At 38.8% G+C, this 25255-nt stretch overlaps 1 long non-coding RNA gene across 2 annotated transcripts in view; it reads left to right on the forward strand.

The window, feature by feature from the left end:
• The window catches only part of LOC102934311, a 168191-nt gene that overhangs the window by 78632 nt on the left and 64304 nt on the right, over positions 1–25255 (forward strand). For both annotated transcript variants that reach the window (XR_003565995.3, XR_006290959.1), the window contains exons 6-7: positions 2221–2335; positions 15636–15758. This is a non-coding gene — a long non-coding RNA (uncharacterized LOC102934311). The remainder of the gene's footprint in view (positions 1–2220; positions 2336–15635; positions 15759–25255) is intronic.

Below are 25255 nucleotides of genomic sequence, written 5' to 3' on the forward strand. Positions count from 1 at the left end.
GCATCCCTTCCTAACATGACACATACCTACTCAATAAGAGGATAGTTGAAATCTCCCATTATTATTATGCCTTTGTAGCCTCTCTCATCTAACTGAGCATTTCACAATCACCATTGCTATCTCCGTCAGGGTTTCCTGCTGCTGTACTCTTATTGTTTGTTTAGGAGTATAGCAGTATAGTCAGGGGTGAAAGTAACAAGACTTACCGGTACAGGGGCCTGGCTCTGGGCCCCCAGAAGGGGTGGGGCCAAGGGTGGAAGGGGCGGGGCTGGGGTCAGCCTCCCGCAGCCAACTCATCTGTGCTGCCTGGCCCATGTTTCCTGGGGCTCTGGTGGAGATTTAAAAGGGCCGTTGCTGTGGTAGCAGTGGCGGTGGCAGCTGGGAGCCCTGGGCCCTTTTAAATCACCAGGCCCTGGAGCACCTGCCGTCAGTGGCCCTGCTAGCAGGGTCCCTACTGGCAGGGCTGCTGACGGGGTGGGGTGTGTTTAAAAGGGGCAACGATGAATGTCGGCTGCATAGGGGCTGGTACTGGTGGCCACTTCTTACCAGTATGCCGTACCGGACCATATCAGCATACTTTCACCCCTGAGTATAGTATTATTGTTCAGTAAAATTCATTAATGAAAATATATTACATTTTAGAGATGTTATATCATATGCAAATGAAAAAAATTGAAAGGTTTTTTTTTTAAAATTATGTGCTTAAAATTTTCATTAGTATAAACTATTAAAACAGGTTAAATATTATAATAATAAGCCCTGGTACTCTCTATAAGGTTTGCTCAGATGGAGGTCTACACTCACGCATATCTATTAGCAGAACTGGGGCCATAGAATAGATTTTAATAAAGGGACAGGCTGTTAGCTGAGAGGACAAAGACGGATGCTCTGAGGAAGTTGCAATGATGTCTTCACAATCTGTCGCTGATGAGACAGGGTATTTATTTAGAGTAAAAATCTGTAAAAAATCTTTCTGTTCAGATTTGCTGAGGTCCTCTATTTACAGTTGAAATTAAAGAATTACAAAAATGTTTCATTTTTTGGTTTTCTTTCAACCATCTCTTAGTGCCTAAAATGCTGTTATAAACCTCTTATGGAGCTAAGCTACGTGCAGCAGGACAGCATGGTGTTTGGTCTATATTGAGTATGTTGATTATTTCAATTTAAACCTTATAAGGCACCCATACACCAAACAAATACTTGCTGAAAACAATAATAAAAATAATAAAATGGTATGAGTGAAACTACCTAGTCAAAGAATTCCAATGTCCCTAATACAAATTTAGTACTTGATTGCAACCTAAGAGGTACCTCAACAGTAATGTATTATAAAGCATTCTGTTATATGCTGTAATGTAAGCAGTCTTTGGATTTTCAAGTGTTAAAATAAATGTAAATGTGAGATGTCTTACTTCTGCTGCAGTGTTCCACCCCTCTTAGCCAATCAGGATTCTAAAATATCCTAAGAGATTAATAAGATTAATGCTATTTTACTAAGGGTATGTCTACACTACGATAATTATACTGGCATAAACCTGTAGTATAGGCGCAGCCTACACCAATGGAAGGGGTGTTTCTGACCGTGGAGGAACACCACTTCCCTGAAGTTAGCTATATGGATGGAAACATTCTTCCATCCACATAGCTGCATTGACACTGGGGCTTAGATCAGCACTGTTTTATATCCATACCCCTGACTGACCTAGCTATGTCAATCTAACTTTAAAGTGTAGGCAAAATCTTATATTTCTTAGGAACAGTAGGGGATCCTGGATGCCTGTTAGTAAACATGTGATAATTAAAAATAAGAGCTAGCAGACAATTAGATTGGGGAACACTAGGGTTTCTTAAATATTTCAAAGGATCAAAGAACTTATATAGCACATTGTTATCTAGCCTAAACTGTGCTTTCCAAACATACTTTTAAAATCTGTATTCAGTTTATCTGTCTAGTATGTCTAAATATAAATGCATCTCTGATTTATAAAGAGGCTTGCTTTAGTTTCTACAAAGTCTGCATTGACATAACCCAACTGGAAAAAAAATACTTGATTTCTTTAAAACTTCAAAATAGATTTTGCTTCAGATGCTTAGCTTTTGAATCTATACTAAATGAGTTGTGGTTGCAAATATTGTTTTGTGCACAAATATGAAACTGTACATAATATAGCTTTACTATATATATGAACATATATGTATACATATTTTTTTTAAACACAGGTCTTTACTTGACTTTGAAAACCATTCCTCTGAAGTACCAGTTGCCCGAGCTGAACTTATACAAATGATTGAAATATGTCAGGCCCTGAGAAACAGGCTGCAAAGAAACCATCAAGTAAGTTGTTACTATATCAGGATTTTATGTTAACTTCTCTTGTTTTGTTCACTTATTGTTTTAAAGTTTAGGTTGTGGGTTGTTTGTAGTTATCATAATTTGGATTGTGCTTTTAAATACTCATTGCCATAATAAAAAGTTTAACACAAAATTTCCTTGCCTTCTGAGTTGATTTCTAGTTTCCAGCAACATTTTGATGATGTATAAGGAAACAGTTCTCTTTTTTCCCCACAGAAAGTTAATTTCCCCTTCCAGAAATCAAACAGAGGTTTTCATTTTGTATCTTTACATCACCAAGTAATAATGGTACTTTTGTTAAGACGCTTGGCTTTCAAAAAGGTAGGCATGTAATATGAACATAAGAACATAAGAATGGCAATACTAGGTCAGACCAAAGGTCCATCTAGCCCAGTATCCTGTCTTCCCACAGTGGCCAATGCCAAGTGCCCTAGAGGTAATGAACAGAACATGTAATCATCAAGTGATCCACCCCTGTTACCCATTCCCAGCTTCTGGCAAACAAAAGCTAAGGACACCGTCCCGGCCCATCCTGGCTAATAGCCATTGATGGACCTATCCTTCATGAACTTATCTAGTTCTTTTGTGTATCTTTGTGTAATCATTATAGAGATTGCCAAAGATATTGACTATGGTGGACAACCCAAGAGCAATGGCATGTGTAAATTGTTAATGGGAACACAATCTTCCTTGTAATCTATTTTACCCAACAGTTAGGGAGAACAAAACATAAAGTATTCATATCAAGACAGATATAAGCATCGCAGCACATTGCATACGAGAAATCACCTTTCATTTGTGGATTGAGAAATATCCAAACATTGCAAACATTTATGCACATGCTTAATTTTAAGCATGTGAGTATTTTCACTTTTTTCAGTGGAACTGCCCACGTGTTTTAAATTAAGTACATGGTTGTCTTTATATAATTTCATTGGATAGCTGGATATCTAAGTATAAGCATGACTTCCTGAGCCTGGAGGATGTTACAGAATATAATAAGTCTGAATCTATTAAGTCTAAACCTGCACATTTGTATATAGTCCATAAATTAAACATATCCCTCCCTAATTGATTAATTACATCTGGTAAAATACCAGACTGATGACTGTTGAATGTAAATGAGATGAAGAAAGGAAACATTTGTTCCCACAGAGCTGGAAAAGATATTTATGATTATTTGTGCAAAATCACTTTAGCATTTGTGATCCCTTTAACACCTCCTTTCCATGAATATTAGTATGAGGGCTTTGTTTTGTTTGTTTGCAAAAATGTTCACTGGAAGAAATGGTGGCTGGAATACTCATATATGTGTTAGCATAACCTTCATGCCACAAATGACTAATTCAAGCCCTCTGCCTTTAACAGAAGTTGTAGTCATCTAATTATGGAGTAGGAACCATAGCATACAACTTAGGTTAATGATCACACAAGGCAAATACAGTAGATTCAGCTTATTAGCAGCCCCTTAATTGCTAGCAAAAAGTTGTCTTTGTCGGCAGTTGCAAATGAGTGGAAGGTAGGTTTGTGGGGCTATAGCCAGGAAGGAAGTGCTGAGATGTGCCTTCCCTGGTTGCAGTCCTGCAAACCTTCCTGTGAGCAGGGCAGCTGTAGGGAGGAGGGCTGCTGCCTGGATGCTGGGGCTTTCTATGGGGAGCCAGGATGCTGAGTGCCCACAGAAGAATACAGTACTTCTCCCTGTGCTCTCCAGGTGTCAGAGCTCAGCATGTCTCAGTGCTTTCTTCCCTGGGTGCAGCCCCCTGACAGGGTGCAGCCTGAAGACAGCAGGGAGCCTGCAGCCCCTTACCTCCTGGTCCTTGTGAGCAAGCAGGTTTTCAAGGCTGCAGCCCCACAAGGAAGCACTGGGATGTGCTGAGTACCTGCCTCTGGAAGGTTTGTGGGGCTGCAGCCAAGAAGGCATGTCTAAGCTCTTCCTTCTGTGGCTGCAGCCTTGAAAACCTGCCTGCAGCTAGGGCTGTTCTCCAAAAACTGTTCTTAATAAGCAACATGCCATTGCAAATATCCAAATCCCATTAACTTTAAAGTCAATGGGATGGCATTGGTTCTTGGCAATAGGTTGCTATTAACTGGAAGTTGTTAATATTCAGGTTGCTATTAAGCAGAATCTATTGTAGATACAGAAAAGACTAAAAAAAAAAACAGTTTGCAAGCAATTTATAGATTGAAATTTGTTCCCATTAAAGGTTTGTCAAATAATTGTGACTGAACAAATTTGTAAAAATGAGTCAACGCATGGATAATTTGCAATCAAAATTGAGAGCTGAATTTATTGAATATATTGTTTTTCTGTGAATAGTTAGACCACCTCTACTTTTCAGTAGACAATTTTTCATTCTTCAGCTATCCATGTCCAGCTACCTGACCTTTCCCTCTGGAGAAGAAAATGTTCATTGTTACCCAAAAGAAAGTGTTATGCAAAAGATGCAACTCATGTATAATCGACATTTACAGCTTCTGAAGTAATGAAATCTGGGAAGAGTTTTCTTCCAGAATCAATTTTAAACCCCAGCAGATGGTACAAAGATTTGCTACAAGTCACAATAGAGAGATGGGAAGGAGGAAAAATCCCAGTCTAAGGATTAATTGGATATGGATAGTTGGATGATAAAAAATGAATTTTCTGTTCTTACTGTTACTTTCTAGTGATGACATGAACAGTGGCAAAAGCACTAAAACAATACATGATTGTATTTCAAACAAAATTTTTGTCCATTTTTTATTCTGTACTCCATTTGGAATGTTATCAATATATTACAAACCCATTATATATGTTGGAGGGCCAGGTCAAGGTTATTCTGCTGGAATAGCTTTAGACATGTTATCCTTGATTATGTTTAAAGGATTGGGTTACCTCAGAAGCTCTGATCCCACAATGTGACATATTCCCCATCTACCTTTATATGTAGGTCAGTTTCACTAGTACTAGTAAGATCATTTAGGTCTGTTCCTCTCTCCAGGTTTGCAAAGACATTTTCTTCTATAATGCTAATTTGTTAAGGATTTCTATGTTTTAGATGGCATTTATAACTGAATACTTATATAAAATTTAAATCCTACATTTAAATGTTTTCTATTAATTCTTTTAGTGATTTTTATACAGTACTTTTGTTCGGTGGTTTATTCTGAAAGGTTAGAGAAACTCAAGTTGAGAGCTAGTCTCTCTATTTTCTTTTTAGAAGGCTTCATTTTACAAATTTAGTTTAAAATGTATAGTCTTTTGAATTTCTAGTTCTTGGGTGCAGTATTATTCATTTCAGATAAAGATTATTTTCAAAAAGTAAATGCTAGTGTTTTTAGAGTCTCATTTTCAGTGGTGCTGAGCATTCATTGACAACTGATATCAGTGGAAACTGTAGGTCCCCTGCACCTCCGAAGTCCAAACCCTTAATATACATGAGCATTACAAAAATTTTCCACTGGGTGGCTACTATGATTGAGAATGTAGTAGAGTTCAGGTGATGGCTTTGGAATGACTTTTTTTTTCCAAATAAACAGTACTTCACTGGCTGAAGAAGAAATACACCCCAATTTTCCATTGCTAATAATGTATAGTAACAGTTTATGACCTAAATGGAAACAGTGTAAGAAAGCAATGTATTTTATATATTTGAACTATTCCACTCCATCATATATAAATGGTATTTTTTTTCTGAGTTGGGATAAGTGCTTTTGACAAATTTCAGTATGATTGGATCTTGTAATTAAATGTTTGAATAGAGAGACTCATAACATTCATGGCATTTGTTCTATACAAGAATAATATAGAATGTCTGTGAAGATCAATTTGAGTGATTTTAAATTCAGAAAATTATATTATCTTTAATGCTTTGCTAAAAATGATTTGAAAGTAAGACTTTAATGTTTAAAAAAACAAATATAAAGTTATTCTGTTGCAGAGTATTGAATGTAACAGAATCAATGAAAGTCATATTGATCCACCTATGTTCCTTAATTAGAAATAAAGGTAAAGGCTATGTCTATTGAGACCTTTTGTATTAGAATGCTATAGAGCTTAGGATCTCATCTGTTTTTTATCATAGTTTGGTTCTCCTTGCAATAATTGAAACATTTGATGGGGGACCAAAATATTTTTTTTAATAATAGCTATATATGCAAGAAACAAAGCACCAGTGCCCAGAGGGCTTAAAGTCAAAGCTTCTTTAGACCTCACTCTCCCCCCGTCCCCCACCTCTTCAAATCTGGCTCTAAAAGAGGAAATTAGGGTGGGTAGGGAAATGAATCTTACACTGTTTTCTGTGTCACATTGTAAGCAGCACATTACTACTCTTCTGTAAGTATATTTTTCACAGATGTAAGATGTAAAATCATCCTTCTGACCCCCAGTAGAGCTGTACTGGCAAAAGGCCTACTATAGATGCAATTATGCTGACAAAAATATTGTTTTGCTGGGGTAGCTTATTTTACACGAAAAAATGGTATAAACTATATTGGCAAAACTGGTATAAACTACATTACATTATAAACTACTCTGAAACCTGTCATACATTAGGAGGGTTTGCCTGTGTAGCTGTGCTGGCAAAGCTTTTAAGTATAGACGAGGCCTTAGGGATTTAAAAAGGAAAACAAAAGCCTTGCAACCTACTAGATACATTTAAATGAAGAGGGATTTCTGAGGTAAATTACTAGTTTTCCATGAGATGGTTTAAGTCAGAAAAGTGGTAGGGTATCAAACACATTGTTTTCTTGTGGAACTCCCAGAAAACATGGATGGAAGGAAAGAAAGAAAAGCAAGTCCTTTGGACTAATGAAGTACCCCGTCTTCTTTGGGCACTTTAAATTCAAATCTGGTTTTAGGTGACAAGTGGATCTGCCTTGTTCCTAATAAATATTGCCCAAGCGTTGGACAATTTATCATGATTAACCAGTTCCACAACAACATAATCAACTAATCCTTACTCAGCAGCAACTGATTAATAAATATCTCTGCCATATTTTTCCAAGAAAGCCAGTTAGATGTGTCCCATCCTATCATCTTGATATTAAAAATCAATTTCTAATAGTTAACTTTTGATATCCAATTCTATATATGTTCTCATACCATGCTCATCACCGTAGTATTTGAGCACCTTTCTGTACTGCATTAAGAAATGTGACTGTGACACAGTGGACATTTTTGGTAATATTTTTATGAAGCCTATACGTGCCTCAGATTCCCCTTTATATTGCACTGCTACCCAGCGAGGGAAACAGGATTAAGTTTGCTCTCAGGACAGGCTAAGAGACAGGGCTTGTATTCACATACAGCGCTACAGCAACACAGCTGCAGCGCTTCAATGAAGATGCTCCTTACGCTGATGGAAGAGCTTCCCCTGACAGTATAGTTAATCCAACTCCCTGAGAGGCAGTAGCTATGTCAGTGGGAGAAGCTCTTTCCTTGACATAGTGCTGGTTATCTGCGGGTTAGCTCAGTATAACTTCACTCAGGTGTGTGGATTTTTCACACCCCTGAGTGACGTAGTTATACTGATGTAGGTCTGTAGTGTAGACCTGGGCATAGGCAGGTGTGTGTGTTGCCTAGCTCTCTGAGTGGACTGAATAGGTCATTTAAAAGGACTGGCCTAAACTGATCCATCTCAGAGAAAAATCCGAGAAGACAATGGAAAACCCGATCACCAGGACATCAGCACCTAGCAACCAGTGATCCAGAGGGAGGAAGATTTCCCAGCCTCTTTGCAGGGAATCAGAGCAGACACCTCAGCTTGAGAACAAAGCACTGAGAGGTGTGAGGTAGGGGGGAATAAATTTGAGCTCTGGTAGCTCTCTGACCTGGGAACTGACTAGGGAAGGAAATGAGAAGGAGAGCCAGAGATGGCTGGCTGGCTGGCTGGCTCATCATGGCACTGGCTTGGCCAGGATGGACTATGGCTTAACTTCCGCCTCTCTTTGCTAATTTTAAGACTTACTATGCTGTGTTCCAGCTGAATAATAAACGCTACTGTTTTGAAAATGCTGCTTGAGTCACTGTCACTATAAATAATTAAGGGAGGTGCATTAATCCCTTGAGTGTGCACGCCTCTACCCGGAGTGAACTTCAGTTGGACTTGCTGAATAGACCTCACAGTGTGAAGCAGGAGTGCTGAAGCCCCAGAGATTCAGTCTTCGGCGGCGGTGAGGCTGCATGGCCTACCCTGAAGGAAGAGTGAGACCCCTTGCAGTCTGGCACATCAAAGGGGTTTCTCCAAGAGACTGTTTCAAATCTGGGGGCATAGCACCGATCCTGTGGATATATAACAGTGACTAACATCAGTCACATGTTTGTTCTTTGATCCTTTCTCTAGGGGGAGAAGTGTGTGCAGTGGAGTGTCTTGTTTTGGTAGCGTTTTAGGTTTTTAAACATACATGTTGCTATATATTTATGTTGTCCTAGGTTCAAAGTAATCAGGTTTTCCAAGAAGTAACAGAAATGACTTGTGTGCTGTTGAATATGTTAATTTATTGCACGCATTGCTCATCACCATAGTAACTAAGTGAAATTTGCATAACTGTTAAGAAAATACATTATTTGTCACATCCATACAAAAAGCTATATTATACTAATATGCAGGTTGCAAAGCGGAGCTCTCACAAGTCATAAAATGCCAACATTAACTCTCTGCTTGTGCCTATGCCTTATGTTACATTCTGAAAAAGGGGGTGAGCAGTGAAGTGGCAAAACTTGCAGATGACGCACAATTATGCGCTAATTAAGACTAGCAAAGACTCTGAGCAACTTCAGAGGGACTCAGCAAAACTAGGTGAATGGGCAGCATTGTTGGCAAATGCAAGGTAATGCATCCTGTAAGGGATAATGTAAACCCATTACATATACCTTTGCATTCTGAAGCCACTCAGGAAAAAGGCTTGGGATAAAATCCTGGCCCCCTTCAAGTCAATGGGAGTTTTGTCCCTGACTTCAGTGGGGCCAGGATTTCCCCTATAGATTTCATTCTGGAGCGAATGATGCAGTCAAAAAAGCAAAGAAAGCATTAAGATGTATAATGAATATGACAGAAAATAATACTGAAAATAACATAGTGCTGTTATATAAATTAATGGTATTCCTGTACCTGAAGCACTGTGTTCAAGTCTGGTTGCCCTATCTCAAAAAGGATATAACAACAATTTATTCCAGTGCTTAACTACCCTGACTGTTAGGAAGTTTTTCCTAATGTCCAACTTAAACTGCCCTTGCTGCAATTTAAGCCTATTGCTTCTTGTCCTATCCTCAGAGGTTAAGAAGAACAATTTCTCTTCCTCTTCCTTGTAACAACCTTTTATGTACTTGAAAACTGTTATCATGTACCCCCTCAGTCAATTTTTTCAATCTTCCTTCATAGGTCATGTTTTCTAGACCTTTAACCATTTTTGTTGCTCTTCTCTGAATTTTCTCCAATTTATCCATATCTTTCCTGAAATGTGGACACAGTACTTCAGTTCAGACCTAATAAGCATGGAGTAGAGCGGAAGAATTACTTCTTGTGTCTTGCTTATAACATTCCTGCTAATGCATCCCAGAATGAGGTTTGCTTTTCTGGCAAGTGTTACACTGTTGACTCACATTTAGCTTGTGATTCACTAGGACTTAGCAGGTCACTTTGCACAGTGCTCCTTCCTAAGCAGTCATTTCAAATTTAGTATGTATGCAATTGATTGTTCCTTCCTAAGTGGAGTACTGTACTACGAATTTGTCCCTTATTGAATTTCATCCTATTTACTTTAGACCATTTCTCCAGTTTGTCCAGATTATTTTGAAGTTCAATCCTATCCTCCAAAGCACTTGCAACCCTGCCAATCTTGGTATCATCCGTAAACTTTATAAGTGTACTCTCTATGCTATTATCTAAATAATTTATGAAGATACTGAACAGAACCAGACCCAGAACTGGTCCTTGCAGTCCAGAACCCCACTTGATTGTGAACTGCTGATTACTCTGTGAGAATGGTTTTCCAACCGTTATGCAACCACCTTATAGTAGCTCCATCTTGTTGTATTTCCCTAGTTTGTTTATGAAAAGGTCATGGAAGACAGTATCAAAAACCTTATTAAAGTCAAGATACACCAAATCTACTGCTTTCCTCCATCCACAAGGATTTTACCCTGTCAGAGAAAGCTATTAGATTGGTTTGACACTGTTTTGTTATTGACAAGTCTATGCTGACAGTTATTTATCGCCTTATTATCTTCTAGGTGTTTGCAAATTGATTGCTTATTTGCTCTATTATCTTTCCACATACTGAAGTTAAGCTGACTGGTGTGTAATTCCCTGGGTTGTCCTTATTCCCGTTTTTATAGATTGGCACTATATTTGCCCTTTTCCAGTTGGTCTTTGCCTTAGGCACGTTTCACCTTTCCCATGTAATGTTCAGTAGCGTATACCCCATAGTCATATAGTACAAATTATGTATACGAAGTTTAACAAAATTAGGTCATAATTCTGTTCAAATCCATTAGATTTTATTTCAGAAAGGTCTTTCAGCATGTTCACTGTAAACATCAATGGTAAAGTGATGGTTGGCCACTACAGTTTCCAAAGCACTAGAGCAACTTCACCATTTATGAATCTTTACCCTAATGAGAAACTGCAAGACACACTCCCTAAACTGCATATTGCAATATAAAATGAAAACTACCTTGTCAGTGGCAGCTTTGTGGGGTCAGCACTTCTGAAAATTGTGCCCATTAGAAATAGATATGAAAATAAATCTTTATGTTCAAGATAATAAAAGAAATGTCTTATTTTACTGGACCATTTTTATTTATCTTCTGAATTTAAAAATGGGCAATAATGAAAGAGACTAGCCTAAAATTTAGAAGCATTTTAGATACTTTGTATGCTTTTTCAGTTCTCACAGGAATACAGCCTAAAGGAAACAATATAAATTAATGATGAAATTCATTTCAGAGATAGCATTGCTATTGAGCCCGGAAGAATGAAATTAAACCTGTATTATTCTAAAAACATCCCTTTATGACTTCTAGAGGGTGAAAATTTGTACATATGGCTTCAAGGCTTGTTTTCCCTAAGTATTTGGACATATAGCATGTCACGTGTGCTTAAAGTTAATTCTGTAGCTCAACTGTACATATGAGAGAAAAATTGGTTTCTCATCAAGAGCCACAATTGCACCATGTGTCCTATTTTAAAACTGTCCATTCAGAATCAATTTGATGTATATCAGAAATGGAGAGGTACACATGGTGCTCATATATCAGGTTTTTTTTTAAATGCAGGCAGTAGGTTAATGAGGGGGGTCAGGTGCAAGTATTAGAGTGTTAGAATTGTAGTAATCCCATCATCCTTAATAAGTCTATGTGCTTTGAGAACCTGGCATAATAATAATGTGCATAATGCTTGTAATTGTGACAAAATCATGGGTCATCACCTTTGCTGTAAAAATCTCCTCTGTCAATTGTTTTTCATAAAATGTTTTTTGGGTTCAATTATGAATATTTTGGTGTGGACATTTTTATTTTCATTTATAATAATTATAGTCCATGTACATTTTTCAAAAGAGAAAACAACATAATTTTATGAAAACTGCAGTACTCTACAGCAGCTTTAATGAAAACCTAAATTTTGAGTCATTGCAATGTATTGCCTTGGACTTATTCCAGATTTGCTTTTTTGAACAGACTGCGTCCACAAAGCAGGTACAGCTCAAAAGTCTGTCAGCAGAAATATTGCACCAGTTCCAACAGTTTGCGTTGAATTTTTTTCTAGAATTCTTTCTGTCTTTATTCTTTTTTTATTTTCATTTAAATAGAAATAGACTCCATGAGCCCAAGGCTGGAATCTGTTCAATAGCAGTGTCCATTGGTCCATGCCTGCATTCTTCACCTTGTCATGCTCTAAAGCAATGCCATAAGGGACAGTGCAGACTGTCTCTCCAGTTCCTTTCTGCCACTTGTGGTTTGGGATGGAACCTTTCTGTGTCACTAACCTTCTAGTGTTCTGCTTGAATTTCAACTGTAAATAACTTGTAAATAGTTTTTATCTTAGATATTTAGCTTAGTTAAGGCTGGCCTTTCCTGGGGTTCTCTCTGTGAGTGATCTGCATGAGAGTTGCTTGTACTGCCTCAGGGAATTACACATTCCCTCAAAGTGTGTTACCTGCCACTCATTCCCCCCTTGTACTAGGCAGTTTTGGGTGTTAAGACTCCACAGACACTTAATGAAACTCTCCATGAGATCCCTTTCTGACTGGGACCCAGTTTATTGAGTGAGTCTGAACTCGATTATCATCATGATCATGTTCCCATTACGCCTCTAGTGTTTAGGGCAGTGACGAAGCTCCTCCACTCCTGTCTGTTTCTGGCAAGTCTTTCAATGGTTCCCCAGCTGTGCCCCAGGTTTTTCAGCTTGGCTTCCACTGCTCTTCACCATGTTGTTTTTGGACAGCCTCGTTTTTGCTTGCCTTTAGGTGTCCATCTTATTGCTACTCTGGTGATGGAATCAGTTTCCATTTGAAGAACATGGCCAATCCATCTCCAACGCCTCCTGGCAATGATAGTGCTCATTCTTCTTGGCTACGCTGCATGAATAGATCTTGGTTTGAGATTGTTCTGGGCCAAAAGATACGGAGGTTTTTTCTAAGGCAGGTTGTATGGAAAGAAGACAGTTTAAACATGTCACACTTTCTCATTTCCCAGCATTCTGCACTATAAAGTAATGTTGAAAGTCTACAGCTCTGATAAATTTTGAGTTTGGTTTTGGTGTTATATTTTGATGATTTCCAGACAGTATTTAAGCTCCTGAAGGTGTTCTTGGCTTTACTGATTTTGTTCCAGATGTCCTGGCTTGTTCCACCGTCCTGGCTGATGGTGCTACCCAAATATGTGAATGTTTCTACATTGGTCAGAACATAATCCTCTATCCGTACTGGTGATGGTGAGGTAATATTAAAGGTAATGATATCAGTCTTATTGCACTTGATTTTCAGTCCAATTTGCTGGTTGAATGCATCGAGTTGAGTTGTTTTATTGTATATGGTGTTGGGTATGTGATTGGAGAGCGAGATCATCTGTGAAGTCCAGGTCTTCAAGGGATGAGAAGGGTGTCCATTTAATGCCTCTTGGCATATCTTCTGTTGCATACTGCATTACCCAGTCAATGGCAATGTTGAAGAGGATTGCAGACATGCCACACCCCTGATGTACTCCTGTTCTGACTTCAAAACTGAGCTCACTGTGATCTACACTGCATGTAAAATTGAAATAGACGCTTTTGATGATGTTGATTATATGGAGAGGGATTCCATATGCCTGCAGAATGCACCATAGGCTGGTCCTGTGAACGCTATCAAAAGCCTTCTCAAAGTCTATGAAGTTTATGTAGAGTTGCATTCTAAGCATTGTTCTATTATGTTTTGAGGAGTGAAGATCTGGTCTGTGCATCCATGCCTTTTCCAAAAATCAGCTTGCTCTTTTCTGAGAACACTATCAACTGCCTCTGGTATATGCTGGACTATGATCTTACACAATACTTTGCTTGGCACAGATAAAAGTCTGATACCCTGCCAGTTATTACAATCACTGAGAGTTTCTTTCTTTGGTATCATCACTATAACCCCATTGGTACACTCATCCAGCAATTTTTCCCTTTCCCAGACTGATGTAAAGAGAAGGGCCGGGATAGATGCTGCTAACTCAGAATTTACCTTGAACAATTCTGCATTCAAGTTATCCTTGCCAGGAGATTTGCCATTTTTTAAGGATTTGATGGCTTGAATGATCTCTTCCTTAGTTGGGGTGTCTGTGTCGATATCAAGATCATCTTCTGCCTCCCGGATGTTTGCTTCCACTTTAGGTGGTTCCCTGTTCAGCAGTTCTTTGAAATTCTCTGTCCAGCACATTTCTTGTTCTTTTTTTGTTGTTAGTAGGTGGCCTTATTTGTCTCTGATGAGAGTTTTTGTTGGTATTTTCTGTTTACCGCTGATAAGCCGTGTCATTTTGTAGACGGTTCCTTGTTCTCTACAAGTAGCTGCATCCTCTGCTTGTGTTGCCAGTGTGACGTTGCACTCCATATGTTTTATGGAAATATGCTAATGAGTGTGAATATAATTTAACTGGAATATGCTTTATGCAAAAGGTCTCTTGGAAGGTATCATTACAAAGCCTGCAATCTACTGAGTGTGTTCCTCCTATTTGTATAAATGTATCATTCTTGTATCCGAAGCTATTATGAAGTATTACTCTGAAGTCCTATTGTAATTATGCAATGTGTGGGCCATCAATGGTGGTTTAGAATCTTGATGGCTCCCATTGACCAGGCCAATTGGTAGTAAATGGCTCTGTTTACTTGTAAGCCTTCCTGTGTTCCTGTGAGTCAGGCCGGTAAGAATGGAGGCATGGCGTCTCACAGAACATGTGACCATGTCACCTGGTACTGGAATCCATCTTAAACCTGGTGCTTTCCATTTAGAAGGAAGGGTGGGAACCCAGAGAGAGACAAAGGATTCCCACCTTGGGCCAAAGCTATAAAAGGGCGTGGAGCAGAACAAAGGAGGCTGCCAGTCATGGGAAATCCTCTAGTTGCCACCTGAGCTGGAACTAACAAGAACTGTACCAGGGGAAAGGATTGGGCCCAGACTAAGAAGGAGTCTAGTTTGTGAAAGAAGCTTATTGGAACATGTCTGAGGGTGAGATTTACCTATATTCAGTTATTGAATGTATTAGGCTTAGACTTGCGTGTTTTGTTTTGTTTTTCTTGGTAACTTACTTTGTTCTGTCTGTTATTACTTGAAACCACTTAAATCCTACTTTTTATACTTAATAAAATCTTTTTTTTTATTAATTAACCCAGAGTAAGGTCTGTTAAAGTTTCATAGTCCTGGCTGATATTCCTGATAGTGAAAAAAGCCCAGACCAACTCTGAGTTTTGGTTGATTCTTCATATTTTTAGCACAGATTTATTTGGGATGCCATGGTTACTAATACTTTTCACTGATTTTCCATCTTCTGAAATGTTCCCTCAAAATAAATGACACAGACTTGAGCTTTCAAGTTCACCATTAAAGTGAGGTTTTTTTTGTTGTTGTCAGCTGCTTTTGCTTTTTTGTTCTGTGTGTTGAATAACTAATTAAGCAAGAAGTATGGCTTTTCTGGTGGTACAGTATATTATAATTTTATCCAAACCATCACTCCATTCCTTAATTTTGGGATTACAGACATAATTAGCTTTTAGCTACCTACGCATGATTTTAATTGGTTAAAATAAACAATTACATAGATTATTTTTTTCATTTTCTGTCCTTTTCTTAGGCAACTGGTATGGATAATCTTGCATTATCGTGGATGATATCAGGAAGAAACCTAGAAAAACAACCTATGACCCTCATAGACCTTTGCTATGGGAAGATAGAAAACGTAAACCTACGATATCTGGTAAGAACTTTAAACCAGAAATATTGAGACTGCATTTCTATTGCTCAAGCTTTAATTTTACTACATGAACTTCTTTACTCATTGTTTCTTAAATTTCTAGCAAATATTGAATTGATGAGCATTTGTCTTGATGTTTTATGTCTCATTATGATTGGGACAAAATCTGAGAAATGGAAAAACATGAGTACAAGGGCTTAGAAAGAAGATTCTCAGACCCTAATGGATGGGGTGTGACTGCAGCTGTCCTTTAGTTTCTATTACAGCTATAATCTACTGCTGCTTCTCATATGGAAGTTGTGGCTCCAAAATCAACTCTGTGCAAAAATCTAAGTAACATAGACTAGACCGGCTAGTGAATCTGCATTATTTTCCTACTTCATCCTGCACCTGTTTCCACTCTTTAGGGAGTTGTATTGCTCCACCAGAGAGATTGCTCTTGCTTCCACATTCAGACAACCTGCAGTTTTTAAAGCCACTTTTAGACCTTAAGTGCCTGCCTAGAGGCCCCCTGCGATATTATCTCATTGCTAATTTGTATACTGCAGTGTAGACATGTCTGGCACTTTCCAAACAAGTATTGAGACGTGTGATCCAACATGCTTATCATATGAATTAGATAGATAATGAAAGATTATAACACACAATGGGGGTGGGATGGAAGGAAAAGAGACAAGGGAAATAAGGGGGAAAGGAAATTGCTTTTCAAGAGAGAGGTGGTTTTGTTGTTAAGAAAATGTTGCTTGCAAAGTACTGAAATAATTTAGTTTGTTTCTGTCCCCTATTTTTTAATGAGAGGGAGCACAGAAGGATAAGGGAAAATAGAGGGAGCAGATAACACTGGAGCTGAGATTAGTGACAGAAATGTGGTTGGAAGAGGAGAGTGAGATTGGTTGGCTCACTTGAAGTAGAAGGGTATTCTGGGAATGAAGGGGTGTGAGGGCATGAAGACACAAGTGATAGAAAGAAGCCGAGGGAAAACTAAGGGGAAAACTGAGTAGAGTGCATGACATGAGTGGGAAGTAGTGAAAACTAGAGCTGATCTGTGGGTAGCCTTGAAGGGAGAGGATGAGCTATTTGAACTTGATGCAGAGGCCATTTCCTATTAAGAGTTTTGAGGTGGGCAGTTTGAGGGGGCAGTTACATGACTGGAGCACCAGGGAGAGAAGAACATGGTAGCAGCAGTACTGTGGATAGACTGAACAGAGATGAGGTGGCAAGAATGGAGCCAGAGACGAAGAATTTAGTGATGAGGTGAAAGAGAGCCAAGGCATGAATCAGGCTTTTAACAATGGACACAGAGAGATGGATTTCCTGACAGCTTGGTATTGTGTGAAAAGAATTTAAAAGCACAGATTGTGGGAAATAGAATAGAAGTGCTAATGTGGGGAAGAGGAGAGAATTTTAGAGAAAAAGAAGTTCAGTGTTTAGCATATTTCCTTGACAAGCAGATGAAAGTCAAGACTAGAGAGACAAAAGATCAAACAGGGGGGTAATAAATCTGTCCCTGAGCTGTTGCCTGACTCCATTTCACGCAGCTCTCAGTTGCTTGAATGAGGGACCTCATTGTGTACTGTAGATATTCTTACATCATTTATCATATTATGTACCTACAAGAAAGAACAAAAAAAAGTTCCATTCAGTGCTAATAATAGTGATATATATATGCAACAATAAAGTCTGAACTAATTGTGTTTGTCATTTTACATAAGTCTACATTTTTGTCAAATCTCTGAAGAAATATTCTCGCACATGTGCTAAGGATTCGAGGAAGACACTATAAATTATTTCTACAAGTGCTGTAAAATGCAAATATAACAAGTGTCCCATTTCATTTCTTTATTCTGTGAGAGTATAACTTGTTTTATGGGCATGCTTTAATTACTTCAGGATGTTCACTTTGTTCTTGTAATTTGAAAATCATTAGACTCATGATGTTGAGATATAGACACTTTCTCATGCATTGTACCCAACCGCCCAGAGAGTCTAGTAAGATTAGACTACATCCACAAAGGCAACTCTTCTTAATACAACCTTTTAAATCCTTTTCCCATTGTAGTCCCAGTATTATTCTTCTGTTTGTTGCAGAGGCAGCTCTCTGGCACTGTCTCCTAGAAGGGAAGCTTTCCCTTTATTTCACTTTAGGATTTATAGCCTCAGGAAGGACTGAGGCCAGACTGCTGCGCTGGGCATCACAAAATGGGGAAGAGATGGCCAGCCCTCTGTGGAGATAGAGGTGGTTAGGGACTATTTAGAAAAGCTGGACGTGCACAAGTCCATGGGGCCGGACGAGTTGCATCCGAGAGTGCTGAAGGAATTGGCGGCTGTGATTGCAGAGCCCTTGGCCATTATCTTTGAAAACTCGTGGCGAACGGGGGAAGTCCCGGATGACTGGAAAAAGGCTAATGTAGTGCCAATCTTTAAAAAAGGGAAGAAGGAGGATCCTGGGAACTACAGGCCAGTCAGCCTCACCTCAGTCCCTGGAAAAATCATGGAGCAGGTCCTCAAAGAATCAATCCTGAAGCACTTACATGAGAGGAAAGTGATCAGGAACAGTCAGCATGGATTCACCAAGGGAAGGTCATGCCTGACTAATCTAATCGCCTTTTATGATGAGATTACTGGTTCTGTGGATGAAGGGAAAGCAGTGGATGTATTGTTTCTTGACTTTAGCAAAGCTTTTGACACGGTCTCCTACAGTATTCTTGTCAGCAAGTTAAGGAAGTATGGGCTGGATGAATGCACTATAAGGTGGGTAGAAAGCTGGCTAGATTGTCGGGCTCAACGGGTAGTGATCAATGGCTCCATGTCTAGTTGGCAGCCGGTGTCAAGTGGAGTGCCCCAGGGGTCGGTCCTGGGGCCGGTTTTGTTCAATATCTTCATAAATGATCTGGAGGATGGTGTGGATTGCACTCTCAGCAAATTTGCGGATGATACTAAACTGGGAGGAGTGGTAGATACGCTGGAGGGGAGGGATAGGATACAGAAGGACCTACACAAATTGGAGGATTGGGCCAAAAGAAATCTGATGAGGTTCAACAAGGATAAGTGCAGGGTCCTGCACTTAGGATGGAAGAATCCAATGCACCGCTACAGACTAGGGACCAAATGGCTAGGCAGCAGTTCTGCGGAAAAGGACCTAGGGGTGACAGTGGACGAGAAGCTGGATATGAGTCAGCAGTGTGCCCTTGTTGCCAAGAAGGCCAATGGCATTTTGGGATGTATAAGTAGGGGCATAGCGAGCAGATCGAGGGACGTGATCGTTCCCCTCTATTCGACATTGGTGAGGCCTCATCTGGAGTACTGTGTCCAGTTTTGGGCCCCACACTACAAGAAGGATGTGGATAAATTGGAGAGAGTCCAGCGAAGGGCAACAAAAATGATTAGGGGTCTAGAGCACATGACTTATGAGGAGAGGCTGAGGGAGCTGGGATTGTTTAGTCTGCAGAAGAGAAGAATGAGGGGGGATTTGATAGCTGCTTTCAACTACCTGAAAGGGGGTTCCAAAGAGGATGGCTCTAGACTGTTCTCAATGGTAGCAGATGACAGAACGAGGAGTAATGGTCTCAAGTTGCAATGGGGGAGGTTTAGATTGGATATTAGGAAAAACTTTTTCACTAAGAGGGTGGTGAAACACTGGAATGCGTTACCTAGGGAGGTGGTAGAATCTCCTTCCTTAGAGGTTTTTAAGGTCAGGCTTGACAAAGCCCTGGCTGGGATGATTTAACTGGGACTTGGTCCTGCTTCGAGCAGGGGGTTGGACTAGATGACCTTCTTGGGTCCCTTCCAACCCTGATATTCTATGATTCTATGATTCTAAGGAGGCGAAATCTAGTGTAGTTTTGTAACGGAGAAAGTTCCCTAGAGCAACTCTCTCCTGTATCTCTGCTTTTTTCAGTCTCTTTCCATGGGTTTTCCTGCAGAGAGCAACCAAAACTGAAAACTTTCTTTGAATTACTAGCAATGGTGGAAGTGACACTTCCAGCTGTAGTCTAGTCATGAGCCTTCAGCAGTACTGACCTTGTTTTTAAACAGAAGCAGCCAGACATCTTTGTCTCGCAGGAAACCAGCAATGCTCTTGGAGCATGATGGCTGAGGGGACAGAAGAACATAGGCCTAGCAAGGCATGGAGATGGCTTCCGTCTATTGGCATCATGCATAGTGGTGTTCATCTGTGGCACAGGTATGATCTCCTCCCCCACAGCAGATTCTCAGACAGCTAATCGAACACATCAGTGCTGCTGCCTGTCCCGTTTACATAGTTTCCTGCCTTTTGGTTCCTCCATTTCACTTCCTCTTTCAACTTTGCTTCTCCCACTTCCTCTACTTTTCAAGAAACATCTATTAAACCAGAGACATATAGGCAGTGTTTTCTTTCATTGTAAAGCTCTTTTCATCAGCAATAGGGGGAACTGATATGGCAAGGAGGAGTATGTCAAAGCCTCTTTCTTAGACCATCTCTTCATCTTGTTTCACTTAAGAAACCATTTTGAGGGAGTGCTTAGACACCACAATGATGGGTGCTGTATGTGACCCTAGACACAGCCTGAGGATACTATTAGGACTATTCTAGTATATCTCTGTCTTCCTTGGTTTCCTTCTCAAAGGAAAAGGAAGACAAAAAGCATTTGAGAATAATGAAAAAACTAGCATTCTTTTAAATCTTATCTCCACTGGGCGGGGAGGGGAAATTTCATAATCTGATTCCTTTCTGTATCCTGAGAGAGTCCGTTAACCCAAACAAACTGGACAGACTCATTCTATATAGTGACAGTGATTTCAGAACCCTGAAATCACAATCCTCAGACGTGCCAAAATAAGAATCCTCTTAAAATTAAAGCCCCCTACAGTGGTGAGAACTGAGCTGGCTTCCTCCATCCTGGAGCCTTTGGAATTAATTCCTTCAATAGCTATACTACAATTTGCACAGAATGACTGGCTCAGGAGAAAATAAAATCAGTGAAATTAATATCAGATTAAATTATGAAAATTAAGAAAATAGATCGAATTATGCTTAAAATGATGTAATATTCCAAAAGATAAAAGGCCCAGATTTTCCACCGAGACTACCCCGTCTACTCTACCGACTCCACACTTCTCAAAACATCAAAAGCAACAAAAAACCCAGCAACAACTTTGCACAGAAAGACCACATCAACAGGTTAGCATTTTGTTCCTTCTTTCCTCCACTTTTCCAGGTTTTCCTTCTGTGCGCTACCTTTCTTTAGTACCTCTGAACTGAGAGATTAAGGATGAAATCCTGGCCCATGGAAGTCATTGATAAACTTCTATTGATTATCATGGGGCCAGAATTTCACACACAGAATATGAGAGTATTTTATTAGTCTTCACATACTGGAATATCTGTTAGTGCAGAGGGCCTTTTCTTTCTCTTCTACTGACTGCTATGTTTATGCAATTGAGTTGATATTTTAATGTTTGTTATTTTTAAATGTTTCATTTATGGGTTGTGACACTGCAGGCTGTTTTATTAGGAGGTTTTAGCGATTGGTTTTCACGGCAATGCTTACAAAAATTAGTGTCATTATGTGCCTAATTTGCGTATGTGGTTTCTGTGAATGTGTCTGAAAGTCGGGTTTTTCATGAGCAGCAACCACTTAGTTGCACAGCTGGTCATTTATATGTGCAAATACCTAATTTGGATGCATAAAATTATTGCAGTTTTGCCTGACTTTTTGCAACTCTCGTTAGTATCACTGGACAGGTGAATATTTCATTGTGAGAAAACACACAAGTCAGAACACTTTTGACATAAAAGTTTCAGGAAAAAATCATTGCACATTGAAAGTATTTAAACTTTACATCATATCAGCATATAAATATGTGTTAGCAGTATTCTAATAATTAACATACAAAGTACATTATAGCAGAATTCTTGTGCTTTGAAATGTTTAAAACAATATATTTCCAGATGTGTTGGCAACTTGAAGTTGAGTATACATCTACAAAGTAGCTTAAATAAAGATGTTGAGAAAACATCCCAGCATGTATTTTAAAACTGCAGAATTATGGATGAGCAACTCTAGATAAAATGAGACCATGTTGTAGTCTTGTAATGAATTTTTTCCCCAAGAAACTAAAATGATGTAAGGAACACATAAAAACTTTAAAATTCAAATGGTTCGAATTAATTAAATTGATTTACACATGTAATTTGCAAAATAAATAAATATCTATAATTTATGTGCTGCATTAATATTTACAATCAGCTGAAATGTGAAGAAACAAACCCCATTTTGTATGAGAGTTTTAAAATACTGCATAAAGACTCTTTTCTCATCTAATTTGTTGCTTTGTAGAGTTGAGGTGATATAGCTTACCTATTTAAATGTTTTGGAGTGGGATATATAAATATTTATATCTATATAATTATAGCACACTGTTATCTTGCCTGTTGCAGGAAACCTGAGTGATTGACAGATATGGAAAATGTATTTACTGAAATCTGATATAAAAATCTTGTTTCCAAAGTCACTTTTTTATTAAGTCCTGAAATAACTACCCTCTGAGTGTTGGAATGGAAAGTGTAGAAAAAATACAGATTATATGGTGCTGACATGTAAAAGAAGAAAAGGGCATTTCTAACTTCCATTGTGTGTCAAGGGTGTGACCTTTTGAATCTGAACTGAAACAAATTGGCAATGACAGCTTCTGATTTTCACTGATCTCACTTGAAAAACATTATTGCAAATTGTATCTCAGTAGAAGTGCTTTTCATGATGAATTATTCATGAAAATCACTTCATCACGTAGAGCACCTGTGGAGAAGGTTTTGCATTGCATATTAATGTATATGCAACATGTCCTGCAATTAAACCTTCAATATGAAAATTTACTTTGCTTAGATAATCAGTTTATAATGCACCATGCTAAGGGCAATGACAAATATGTATTTGCATTCTTGGAATTTTAAACATTTTTAATTAATGCTTGAAAAGGTCACATCCCAGGATCTTATGGATAGTTACTGTGAGCCATTTGCGAAAGGTCTAAATAATAGTAACTTTTTCCCTTTATTTTGGTTAGTTCTTTAATTTATATCTCACCATTGTATTGATTGTTCAGCACATACTTTCGATTTAGAAAACTGTACTTTGAAGTTTATAAAGGAGAGTGACTCTGTTGACTGGTGTTGATACCACTCTGTATCCAGCAGAAATGTGCATCCTCTGCTGTCTGATATACCTGTTGTGTCCTGACAGTTCATTCATTTAAATGCAATGTGAATAACAAGGATCTCTAATATCATCCATGTGAATTAATGGATGTTATGTGTACAAATAGTCTTGAATACTTGCTTGCAGTATTCTCTTAGTTCTAGTCAATGTCAAATAAGTCTTTGATCTGGAGGTTGGTAACTCCATCATTGTTAGATAGATGCTTTTTAATAACTGAGAACTGTTTAGCATCAAAGTGTGTTTTATCGCTCTCCTTTTATGTCTTTCTCCCACTCTTGTCTTCTTGCTTTCTTCCAAACAATCCCCATCGCTGAACCTTCCTTCCTTCCTTTCTTTCTTTTGTGCTGAGGAGCCCTAGTCATGGACCAGGACTCCATTGTTATGCCTCAATTTTCTCTTATGTTAAGTCCCACCTGAAAACTCTCTTTCTCCAAAATGCTATAATCATTAGTCCTCTCCACAGAGAAATATTAACTATTAGATGACTCAAGTTCTTTCCTCCTTGCCTAAAGGGAAAAATATACAGGTAAAGTTGGATCACAGTTTCTCATAATATCTTATTGTTCATCCCTATGCTTCATTCATACATTGTTTATTTAAATTATAAGCTGTTCGGGGCATACTTGCCTGTAAAGCACCTTGCACATTGTTGGTGAATAGTAATTATCTTTCTCTATGTGTTATTAAAGATTGCTAGTAATGCTTTCTTTAAGCATAACATCATTAATGTGTAAATTGCAAATGCACACTTGCCTCTCAGTTGTAAAAGGCCAAGCAGTCTCTGTGCTTAGTTTAAAGATAAGTAGAGAATGTCAAATTAAGTTCAAGGTATATTTATAACAACTGCACAGAATGATTACTTGTCAGAGATGTAAATATTTCATTGATCAGCAATTAACAGCATTTGAAGTAATGTGGTGAAATATACATAAAAAAAATCTCACTAAAGTGTGTGGGCATCAACTGTGCAAACAAATGACTCCCTTGTGGTTCAGCAAGTCTAAGAAGTCGTCTTTAAAAAATAGGAGCTACTTGGCTCTGATTGTAGTGCTAGATAGTGGCTTCATTACTTTCTTGCACTTTCTTTTTCATTTCTGATGGTTTCATATTACAGTAGATGTCTGTCTTTTCGTTAGATGAGGCCAAGTATCTGAACTAACACTGACTGATGTCACTTCAAAGGCCTCTTGAAAATTCTTCTGTGACACTAATCAAAGCAGGTTTGAGTTAGCCAACCTTTTCCTGCTGGTTTGGTAATCAGAAGTGAATGCATTGGGTGGATAATACATTTATGTAGCAATATAGAATCTTTGTTTTTCTTTATTGCATACATTGTTCTTAGTCTTTTAAATGTCAACAGTTATAGTCTTTAATGCTATTTTGTGTATAAAGGAGCTGCTAACTCAGGAGTAAACAATTATCAAATCTGACATTGTATTAGATGCAAAAATGAACCATGCTAAAAAGAGATCCTTTAATGTGACTTTCTCATAACTGTCCAGAATATACTGACTTCAAAACAAATTTTTTTAAACTAAAATAAAAAAGCCTAGTGTTTACAAAAATGGTCAGCAAATGTGCTACAAACTAACAGTTGGTTAACTTGTATGGCAGAATTTTCAAATACGTGGTACAAATGAGACTTAGGCTATGCTCTGCAGTTCAGACTATGCCCTGGTCTACACTAGGACTTTAGGTCGAATTTAGCATGGTTAAATCGATGTAAACCTGCACCCGTCCACACGATGAAGCCCTTTTTTTCGACTTAAAGGGCTCTTAAAATCGATTTCCTTACTCCACCCCTGACAAGTGGATTAGCGCTGAAATTGGCCTTGCCGGGTCGAATTTGGGGTACTGTGGACACAATTCGATGGTATTGGCCTCCGGGAGCTATCCCAAAGTGCTCCCTTGTAACCGCTCTGGACAGCACTCTCAACTCAGATGCACTGGCCAGGTAGACAGGAAAAGAACCGCAAACTTTTGAATCTCATTTCCAGTTTGGCCAGCGGGGCAAGCTGCAGGTGACCATGCAGAGCTCATCAGCAGAGGTGACCATGCAGAGCTCATCAGCAGAGGTGACCATGATGGAGTCCCAGAATCGCAAAAGAGCTCCAGCATGGACTGAATGGGAAGTTCGGGATCTGATCGCTGTATGGGGAGAGGAATCGGTGCTATCAGAACTCCGTTCCAGTTTTCGAAATGCCAAAACCTTTGTCAAAATCTCCCAGGGCATAAAGGACAGAGGCCATAACAGGGACCCGAAGCAGTGTCGCGTGAAATTTAAGGAGCTGAGGCAAGCCT

This window comes from Chelonia mydas, chromosome 5 (assembly GCF_015237465.2).
Source record: "Chelonia mydas isolate rCheMyd1 chromosome 5, rCheMyd1.pri.v2, whole genome shotgun sequence".
NCBI classification, from domain to species: Eukaryota; Metazoa; Chordata; order Testudines; family Cheloniidae; genus Chelonia; species Chelonia mydas.